This window comes from Tenrec ecaudatus, chromosome 1 (assembly GCF_050624435.1).
Source record: "Tenrec ecaudatus isolate mTenEca1 chromosome 1, mTenEca1.hap1, whole genome shotgun sequence".
In the NCBI taxonomy this organism is placed as follows: Eukaryota; Metazoa; Chordata; class Mammalia; order Afrosoricida; family Tenrecidae; genus Tenrec; species Tenrec ecaudatus.
This window is the reverse complement of record NC_134530.1, coordinates 160995964-161006613: the sequence shown is the minus strand read 5'-3', so window position 1 is coordinate 161006613 and position 10650 is coordinate 160995964. Positions and strand designations below refer to the sequence as shown.

Genomic DNA, 10650 nt, shown 5'->3' with positions numbered 1-10650 from the left:
TAGGTCTGACAAGACACTATCGAGTTCCATTCTTTTCCATCAGCTGTCCAATTGATCCAGTACCATTTATAAAGAGGGCCTATTAGGGCTTGAATGTGTCCCTTCAACCTGTGTCAAGTTGGCGACTCATAATACTCAGTCTTATGTAATTATCTTCTATGTTGTGATCAGATGGTACTAGGGGTTGTAAATGTTGACCTATATTTTGTTAACGAGGCATATTTGCTGTTAGGCACCGTCAAGTCGGTTCCCACTCACAGTGACGCTCTACAACAGACCAAAATACTGCCCAATCCTGTGCCATTCTCACAATTGTTCTTATGTTTGAATCCATCATTGCAGCCGCTGTGTCAATCCATCTTGTAGAGCGTCTTTCTCCTTTACCAAGCATGATGTTCTTCTCCAGGAACTGGTCTCTCCTGACAACATCTTCAAGGTGCTTGAAACTAAATCTCACCATCCTTGCCTCTAAGGAGCATCCTGGCTGTGCTTCTACCCAGACAGATGTGTTGGTTCTTGTGGCACGTTCAATATTCTTTGTTATCATGATGTTACCTACTGGTCCAGTTGTGAGGATTTGGATTTTTCTCTACATTGAGTTGTAGTCCATACAGAAGGCTGTACTGTCCTTGATCTTCAGCAGCAGTGATTTAAGTCTTCCTCACGTTCAGCAAGAAAGGCTATTGCAGGATGTTAATAAGCTTTTGTTCAATCCTAATGCCACCTTCTTTTTTCCAATAGTCCCACTTCTTTGGTGAGTTGCTCAACTTTCAGGCTGACTAAGTATGGTGAGAGGATTCGACCCTGATGCACACCTTTTCTGATTATATTTTAATCACTTTATTGGGGTCTCCTACAATACATCCATCCACCCATCGTGTCGAGCACATTTGTACATATGTTGCCGTCATCATTTTCAAAACATTTTCTCTCTACTTGAGTCCTTGGTATCAGTTTATTTTTCCCCTACCCCCCAAACTATCCTGATTTTAAACCATGCAATATTCCCTTGTTCTGTTCACACAACTGCCTCTTGATCCATGTACAGGTTCCACATGAGCACAGTGTAGTGTTCTGGGATTCCCATTCTTCTCAAAGTTATCTGTAGTTTGTTATGGTCCACAGTCTAGTGTGTTAGCATAGTCAATAAAACGCAGTTAAAAATCTTTCTGGTAGTCTCTGCTTTCAGTCAAGATCAAGTTGATATCAGCAATGGAATCCCTTGTTCCATGACTTCTGAATCCAGCCTGAGCCTCTGGCAGCTCCTTGCCAATGTACTGCTGCAACCATTGCTGCATGATCTTCAGCCCAATGTTACTTGCATGAGATATCAATGCTGTTCATAATTTAAGTATTCTGTTAGGTCACCTTTCTTTGTAATGGGGGCAACGAGATTTCTACCAGTCACTTGACCAAGCAGCTGTTTTCCAAGTTTCCTGGCATAGACAAGTGGATGTGTCCAGTGCTTCATCAGCTTGCTGAAACATTTCAATTGTTATTCCACCAATTCTGGAGTCTTGTTTGTGACTAATATACGTTAGTCAAAACAAGTTCCTTCAGTGAAACTTGGACTTCTTCCTTCAGCACCATTGGTTCTTGCTCATATGCCACCTCCTGACACGGCGGACGGTCGGTGCAAAGACCGCATATTCCTTTCTTCTTCTGATGCTTCCTGCAGAATTCAATACTTTGCCTGTAGAATTTTTCTTTTTTATTAATAAATCATTTTATTAGGACTCTTACAACTCTTATAATAATCCATACATCAATTGTATCAAACACATTTGTATATATGTTGCCATCATCATTTTCAACACTTTTTCTTTCTGCTTGAGCCCTTGATATCAGTTCATCGTTTTTCCCTCCCTCCCTCCCCCACCTTCCACCCTCTTGAACCCCTGACAAATTATAAATTATTATTATTATTTTCATATCTTACGCCATCCACTCTCTCCCATGTTTCTGGTTGTTTGTCCCCGAGGGTGGGGGGATGGGTGGTAGTAGTGGTGGTTATGCATCTACCATTGTAGTCGGTTCCCCATTTCTCCCGCTTCTCTCGCCCTCCCCCCCCCCCGCCCCCCAGCCTTCCCCTACCCTCATGGTATCACTACTCCTATTACTGTTCCTGAGGGGTTTATCTGTCCTGGATTCTGTGTGTTGAGAGCTCTTATCTGTACCAGTGTATATGCTCCAGTCTAGCCTGAATTCTAAGGTTGAACTGGAGTCATGATAGTGGAGGTGGGAGAAGCATTAAAGAACTGGAGAAATGGTGCCCCACTATCAAAAGGGATAGTGTCTTGGGTCTTAAAGGCTTGAAGGTGAACAAGCGGCCATCTAGCTCAGAAGCAACAAAGCCCACATGGAAGAAGCACACCAGCCTGTGCGATCATGGGGTGCCAAAGGGAACAGGTATAAGGCATCATGCAAAAAATATATATATATACCATAGTGAATGAAGGGGGAAGTGCAGAGTGGAGACCCAAAGTCCATTTGTCGGCCACTGGAGATACCCTCACAGAGGGGTCTAGGGGAGGAGATGAGTCAGTCAGGGTGCAATGTAGCACCGATGAAGAATACAGCTTTCCTCCAGTTCATAAATGCTTCCTCCTCACCAACTACCATGATCTGAATTCTACCTTGCAAGTCTGGCTAGAGCAGAGGATGTACACTGGTGCAGATAGGAGCTGGAGGCACAGGGAATCCAGGGTGGATGATACCTTCAGGACCAGGGGTGTGAGGGGCGATACTGGGAGGGTAGAGGGTGAGTGGGCTGGAAAGAGGGAACCAATTACAAGGATCTACATGTGACCTCCTCCCTGGGGGGATGGACAACAGAAAAGGGGTAAAGGGAGACGCCGGACATGGAAAGATATGACAAAATAATAATTTATAAATTATCAAGGGCTCACAAGGGAGGGGGGAGCAGGGAGAGAGGGAAATAAAGAGGACTTGATGCAAAGGGCTTAAGTGGAGAGCAAATGCTTTGAAAATGATTAGGGCAAAGAACGTACAGATGTGCTTTATACAATTGATGTATGTATGGATTGTGATAAGAGTTGTATGAGTACCTAATAAAATGTTTTAAAAAATAAATAACTAGAACAGCAGTTCTCAACCTGTGGGTTGAGACCCCTAAAAAAAGAAAAGAACTGGAGAAATGTGTGTTCCTTCAGTGCTACGCTGCACCCTGGCTGACTCATTCCTTCCTTGTGACCCTTCTGTGAGGGAATGTCCAATGGTCTACAGTTGGGCTCTGTGTCTCCACTCTGACCCCCCCTCATTTGCATCGCTATATTTGTTTGTCTGGGGTCTTTTGGTTCTGATACCTGGTCCCGTGGACACCTCTTAATCACACAGGCTAATGTTTTTCTTCCAGCTGGGCTTTGTTTCTTCCGTGTTAGATGGCCGCTTGTTTAACTTCAAACCTTCAAGACCCCAGATGCTATATTTTTTCATAGCCAGCATCATCAGCTTTCTTCACCACTCTTGCTTATGCACCCATTTTGACTTCAGTGATTGGTTAGGAAGGTGAGTGTGGTAGTTACATAATCTGGTGTCGATTTGAAACTTGAGCGGATTAAGAGTGAAGGGGTGGAGTCTAGTCTGTCAATCAGGTCATAGTCAATGAGGCCCTCTGTGTGGTCATGACCTTCCCCCTGAGAATTCTGGGAATTCCTGATTTTCCTCCTTGGAGAGGGGACACATTCTCTCTTTTGGCTTACTCCTTTGGAGACACTCTACTGATAAGACCAAAGACTGACTCCCTTCAGGGCATCCCTAAGGAGAAGCCACATGGACCTATACTGATGCAGCCAGACCATGGACCTGGAGAAGCCATGTCAAGACCTTTGCAGCGTTGAGATGCTTGCAATGCCACTGGATCCAAAGACTTTCTGCCCACTGGCCTGTGATCATCCTGCACTCAGCGTCATTGCATGTGTCTCATGAACCTGAAAAGGACTTTATAGATTGGTATCAGACTTGTGGGTTAATATCAGACCTATGGACCTGGACTGTACTGGGTTGGGATGCTTTCTTAATGTATAATTATCCTTTTATAAAACTCTCTCATATACACATATGAATTTCTATGGATTTGTTTCTCTACTCTACCCAGACTAACAAAGTGAGCATCACAGAATGCCAGTAATTAGAACAAAGTGTTCTTGTGTTGAGGGAGTACTTGAGTAGAGGCCCAATGTCCATCTGCTACCTTAATACTAAACCTATAAATATATGCACATAGACCTATAGTTATATACTAGTATATTTATATGTGTGCATGCCTATATTTATACCTGAATAAATGTCTTTTGCCTCCTAATTCTTTCCTCTATTTCCTTTTACTTTCTTCCTGTACCACTATCATGTTCAACCTTCATTCAATTCTCAGTCCTTTCTCTCAGTTACATTGCATTGATCAAACCTCACCAGGCACTCTACACCCTCCTCGCCATTGATTTTAGATCACTTGTTGTTCCCTTGTCCCTGAGTTTGTTAGCTCCCCACTCCCTTGCTCCCACTTCCTCCTCCCTCATGTTCCCTTGGAGCCATCGCCCCATTACTTTCTCCTCAGGATTGTTTATCCTGCCTATCTTATATAGATAGACATGAAGGGGGTGGAGCCTGTAGATAGTTCCAGGCCTGTCTGCTGACATTTATAAATGTTTCCCAATCTGGTCTTTTGCAGTGCCAAGCACTGCCCACCGATTCCGAAGCCTATTGTGTTAGTCCAGTTAGACTAGAGAAACAAATTCATAGACACTCATATGTGTATAAGAAAGAGCTTTATATAAAGAGTAATTGTACATTAAGAAAACATCCCAGCCCAGTCCAGATTAAGCCCATAGGTCTGATATTAACCCACGTCATGAAACACATGCAATGATGCCGAATGCAGGAAGATCACAGGCCAGTGGGCAGAAAGTCTGTGGCTACAGTGGTGTTGGAAGCATCTCAGCGCTGGCAGGGAGCTCCATGTGATTCCTTCAGCTCTGAAACTCCAACTGCCTCAGGGTAGCTTCGTGTGGCTTCTCCTCAGAAATGTCTCACAGGGATTGAGCCTGTGTCCCGCCTCCAGCGAGCTATTTATCTCTTTGCCTTTCTATCAGACTGCAACCCCTTCGGGCTAAACTCCACCTGTCAGGGGAAGCCAGGCCCTAACAAAACATTACGGGTCCGGTAGGCGCAAATGTACAGCGATAATAAGTAAAGATCATAGTAAAGTTATAGAGAGCATGAGAGATAGAAGTATTAAAATAAATGGAGTCAGACACAATTCATAGTAGCATGCTCACCTCAGCCCTGCTTGGTGGTCCACGTGGAGGGAGAGAGTTTAATGCTAGCCCAGGCTTTTTATATTCTCTGGGGACATGCAAGCCCCCTAATTACAGGTGAGGACATACATCACAGGAAGGGGCTGTGCTATAGGTAATACAGTATGGTCTAGGGACATACACGCAATAGGAAGAGGAGGGATTGGGGATATACATGTGACGAGATGGGCGGATCCTAGGTTTAGGAGGGTAGGTTAACTTTGACCGGTTCTCTGGGTCTCCATAGGAACCATTATCAGTAGGGTGTAAACCCCACCTACAGGAACCAAATAGATGACTGCAGGCATCCATTGTCCTTAAGAGCAGGGAGTGGGGCCTACTGCAGTCTGGCAACTGATCACCCTCTGGGAGGATGCCTGTGAGCATCTGACCTCTTCCCACATCCACCCCTTCACTTTTAACTCTCTCTCAAATTGACAGTAGATTATGAAACTAGCACACCTATTTTCAGGATTCTTCACTGTGATAGTTATATAATCTTCTGTCAACTTGTGAGGTAGTGGAGTTTAGCCTGCCAATCAGGTCGCAGCTTGATGATTTCATTTGGAGGCGCTATGACGATAAATGCCTCAATAGGGTAGGACACACAAACACTCTCTACTTTGTCTTCCTGTTGACAAGACACATGGAGCTACACTAGAGCCCTGGAGCAGGAGAAGTCATGTGGAGACTCTGCTGCTGGGATGCTTCCACCATCACTGGATCCACAAGACTTTCCACCCACTGGCCTGTGATCTTCCTGCACTCGGTGTCATCGCATGCTTTGCATGAGTCTGAAGAGGACTTTATAGACTGATATCAGACACATGGGCTAATACCAGACTATAGACTTCATCTGGACTGGGCTGGGATGTTTCTTAATGTACAATTACTCTTTATATAAAACTCTTTCCTATGCACATAAGTGTCTATGAATTTGTTTCTCTAGTCAACCCAGAGTGACACACTCAGAGACTTCATTACATTGTTCCCCTTGCTGCTCTGTTGTGCTCCCTTTGTGTTCTACTCCAGTGTAGGGGGATCAGACCAGGCACAATTCCAGCACAGTGTTGCCAGTGCTGTCCCGCATAGTGCTGTGGATCAGTGAGGGGACAGAACTTTTCAATATTGCACTTTGAGGCTTGAATTTTTTCTTGAGTTCTTCAGTTTTAAGATATGCTGAGCATGTTTTTCCTTTTTGGTTTCTAACTCTAGGTCTTTGCACATTTCCCTATAACATTTGACTTTATCTTCTCTTTTTTTGTTTAAGCCTTTTTATTGGTGGCTAATACAGATATCATATCATTCCATAGTTCAACCACCTCAAGCAGAATTGTACAATTGCTACAACAATTAGCTCCAAACATTCTGTTCCTTCTGGAACACCTTGATATCAGCTCCCCTTAACCCTCCCCCCCTCTCACTGAACCCCAAACAAAGAAACTCTTTTTTTTTAAATCATTTTATTGGGGGTTTATACAACTCATCACAATCCATACATATATCAATTGTGTCAAGCACATTTGTACATTCGTTGACCTCATCATTCTCAAAATATTTCCTCTCTACTTAAATCCTTGGTATCAGCTTCTCATTTTTTCCCATCTCCCCCTCCCTCACGAACCCTTGATAATTTCTAAATTATTTTGTCATATCTTACACTGCCAAACATCTCCCTTCACCTACTTTTCTGTTGTCCATCCCCCAGGAAGGAGGTTATATGTAGATCCTTATCATTGGTTCCCATTTCCACCCCACCCTCCCTCTTCCCTCCTGGTATCACCATTCTCACCACTGGTCCTGAAGGGATCAGCTGTCCTGAATTCCCTGTTTCCAGTTCCTATCTGTACCAGTGTGCATCCTCTGGTTTCCCAATTTTCTGGTCTGGCAGCAAGAGCTCCAGATGAGTGAGTCTTAACTAGACACTATTTTCCCAGCAATCTGACTTTATCTTCTTGAGCTACCCTTTGAACTTTTCTGTTCAGCTTTTTTACTTCATCATTTCTTCCATATGCCTTAGCTACTCTACAATTAAGAATGTTTCAGAGTTTCTTCTGACATTCACTTTTATCTTTTCTTTCTTTCCTGTCTTGTTAATGTTTTGCCTTTTTCATGTATAGTGTTCTTGATGCCCGCCCACAGCTCATCAGGTCTTCTGTCATTAATTTTCAATGCATCATATCTGTTCTTGAGATAATTTGGAAGGACAAGTGGGATGAACTCAAGGTCATATTGGCTCATGTGTACTATTTTTTTTTCCCTTCAGCTTCAACCTAAACTTACATATGCGCAATCGATGGTCTGTTCCACAGTCAGCCCCTGGTCTGGATTTAGCTGCTGATATTGAGCTTCCCCAATGTCTCTTCTCACCAATGTAGTTAATTTAATGTATATGCATCTGTCTGGAGAAGTCCACATGTATAGTCAGCTTTTGTGTTGTTGAAAAAAAGCTGTTTGCTATGAACAAGACATTGGTCCTGAAAAATTCTTTCAAGTGATCTCCAGCTTTGTTTCTAACATCAAGTCCATATTTTCCAACTAGTGTTCCTTACTCTGTGTTTCCAACCTTTGCATTTCTATCACCAATAGTTATCAATGAATCCTGATTGCATGTTTGAACAAGTTTGGACTGAAGACATTGGTAGAATTCTCCACTTTTTTTTTTTTTTACACACCAGGGCGCTTTATTGAGCTTGCTGAGAAATGGAGATACATGCACAAACGGCTGTGGACAGGAGCGGCAGCAGGCAGGCCAGGGGTCAGGTCGTCCAGCAGGTTCAGGACACAGCGTGGTGCAATGGCTAGTGGCCTTGCTGGCCCATCATCTGTGACAGGGATTGGAAACTCATCACTGTGCCCGTGGCGAGAAGAATGACGAAGATGAGGATTCCCAGGAGGCCGAGGACCGTAGAGAAGATGTTCAAGTACTTGGCAGTGGACGCATGGCTCTGGGCCCCAATCATGTTGCCCACCATCTTCTGGTCCCTAGACTTCACGGAGTAGACATAGGCCACGAAGCCCAGGCAACAGCAGTTGAGGAAGAGCGTGTTGAAGAGGGACCAGACGACGTGGTCAGGCACGTGGGGTTCACTCTGGATGTTGATCACGGTGGACTGCATGGGGGTGGCCTGGTATGGGGTCCGCAGCCCCCCCATCTTGAGCTCCTCTTCAGCCATCTCCTGGGTGTGAGGACACAGAGACCTGCAGAATGGGAAAGGCCAGAATTCTCCACTTTCTTCATCACTAGTTTTTGTGGTTGAATAGTTGTGTTGATTGAATTTCCTTGAATGTGGATGAATATAATTCTATCACAGATAGCACTGTACTTCAAGATAGATCTTGAAATGTCCTCCTTGATGACAAATGCAATGCCATTCCTCTTAATTGTTTCATTCCCAGCAAAATAAACTATATGACTTTCTGATTCAAAATCACCTATACCAGTCCATTTCATCTTACTGATGCCTATGATATCAATCTTTATGGGTTCTATTTCATATATGGAAACTTCCAGTTTTCCAAGATTCATACTTCATACATTCCAAGTTCCAATTATTAGTAAATTACACTTCTGTTGGTGGGAAAACCAGGAGGAGCAACCACTCATTGGGAAACCACGCTTAATAATACTTACATAGAACACAAGCGGAGAATGTGCCCAATACTATGTTCCTAATTGTACTCTTTTGGCCTACTTTCTACCCAGCCCTTGGGGAACCCAGGCCGTGTACTACAGACTACTGGAACTTTAGTGTCTGTTCCTTCAAGGCACACGATATCTCTCATAGGCCACATCAGAAGGATTTGATGTGGAAACTTCACGGAGTGAACTGGGATTTACCTCAAATCCACCTGTAGCCCATGGACTTACGGTTGAAAATTCCTAGTGCAAGAAGAAGCATATGACTACAATCCCAAGGTTATAGAACAGATGGCCCTTGAACTTTGGTTCACATCTCTTTCCTTGAGGGTGCCCAGGACTACCACATATTTTCTATTTTATGCCTTTCTTAATTTATTATGACATACAAAGGAGTGCCCAATAAAAACCAGATTTTATTTTTCAAAGCTATGTATTTTATTTTTTACAAAATTACCTTTAACACCTTCAAAGTATTCCCCATTACACTTAATATATTTGGTAAATCTGCAATTGTATTCTTGGAAACGTTTTTCAAACTCATCTGCTTGGATGGCTGCCAGCACCTCCCTCATTTTTTTCTTCACCTCTTCTACATCATCAAATCACTATTCTTTCATGTGCCTCTTCCTTTGGAGAAACAAAAAGAAGTCACACGTGTGGGAAACAGAAAGATTTCTCCTAAGTTGTCTCCCACAAAGGTACCCCAAACTTAGCTGCTTGCTACACATGGCGAATGAATGACTTGGGGGTCAACAGAAGTAGGTCAGGGGTTATTCTCTCCAAAGGGTATCAGCCATCCAGAGCAAGCAGACACCACTGTATATCCCACAACAAGTAGGGCCCACTCCCTTCTGATAAGGATAGTAGTAGATTGCTTCCCTGACGGAGAGCCCAGGGAGGTCAAGTCCACTCAAGGGTTACCAAGGTTAGGCCGCCATCATGAATCTAGGGTCCGCCCTTCTGGTCACTTGTACGCCCTTAGATCATCCCCTTCCTGTCACTCTTATGCCTATTGTACTGCCCCTTCCTGTGATGTGTGGTTACCTGTAATCACACACTCCTAAGGAGATATAAGCCCTGGCTATCAATAAACAGGGTCTCCACCCCACCGCACCTCCGGCTCTTTTTCCTGCCTTTGGCCCACGCTGTGCACAGACTCAGATGGTAAGATCATGGCCATCCAGGAGGTGAGCATGCTACCATGAAATGTGTCTGATTCCATTATTTCTCTCTTCTATCTTTCATGCTCTCTTGACTTTATTGGAAAATTTATATATAAAAACCATACAATTGTGCCTATCGAACCCATGATTAGTTGTGGGGGGCTGGCCTCTCCCCCAACAAATGGTGCCCATCACATGGCAGTTAGGAAAAGAACTCTTTTGAGTTATACTCCATGTAACAATTGAATGGCCCCACCGGAATATAGAGTGAATTGGAAAATTGTGTGACGTGAGGATCCGGTGTGGGGATTGGCAGATAAGTAGTGGAAATAGTGAATGAGTATTTTAAAGAGGACAATGGGGCAAGGTAAAAGTGAGGGCTCAACACTGAGATGCAAACGGAGACAGGATTGAGACAAAGAACATGAAGTTAAGAGCGGTTTTATTAAGGTAGGGAGAGAGCTCCCAGGAGGGAAGGGAGAGCAGAGAAAGTGACAGGAGCACCTTGAGCTCCTGAGCAGGTTCCAAG

At 43.8% G+C, this 10650-nt stretch overlaps 1 pseudogene; it reads right to left on the bottom strand.

Moving 5' to 3' along the window:
* Window positions 1-8116: 8116 nt before the first annotated feature.
* On the bottom strand, window positions 8117-8491 carry LOC142437479 (interferon-induced transmembrane protein 1 pseudogene; annotated as a pseudogene).
* Window positions 8492-10650: the final 2159 nt, after the last annotated feature.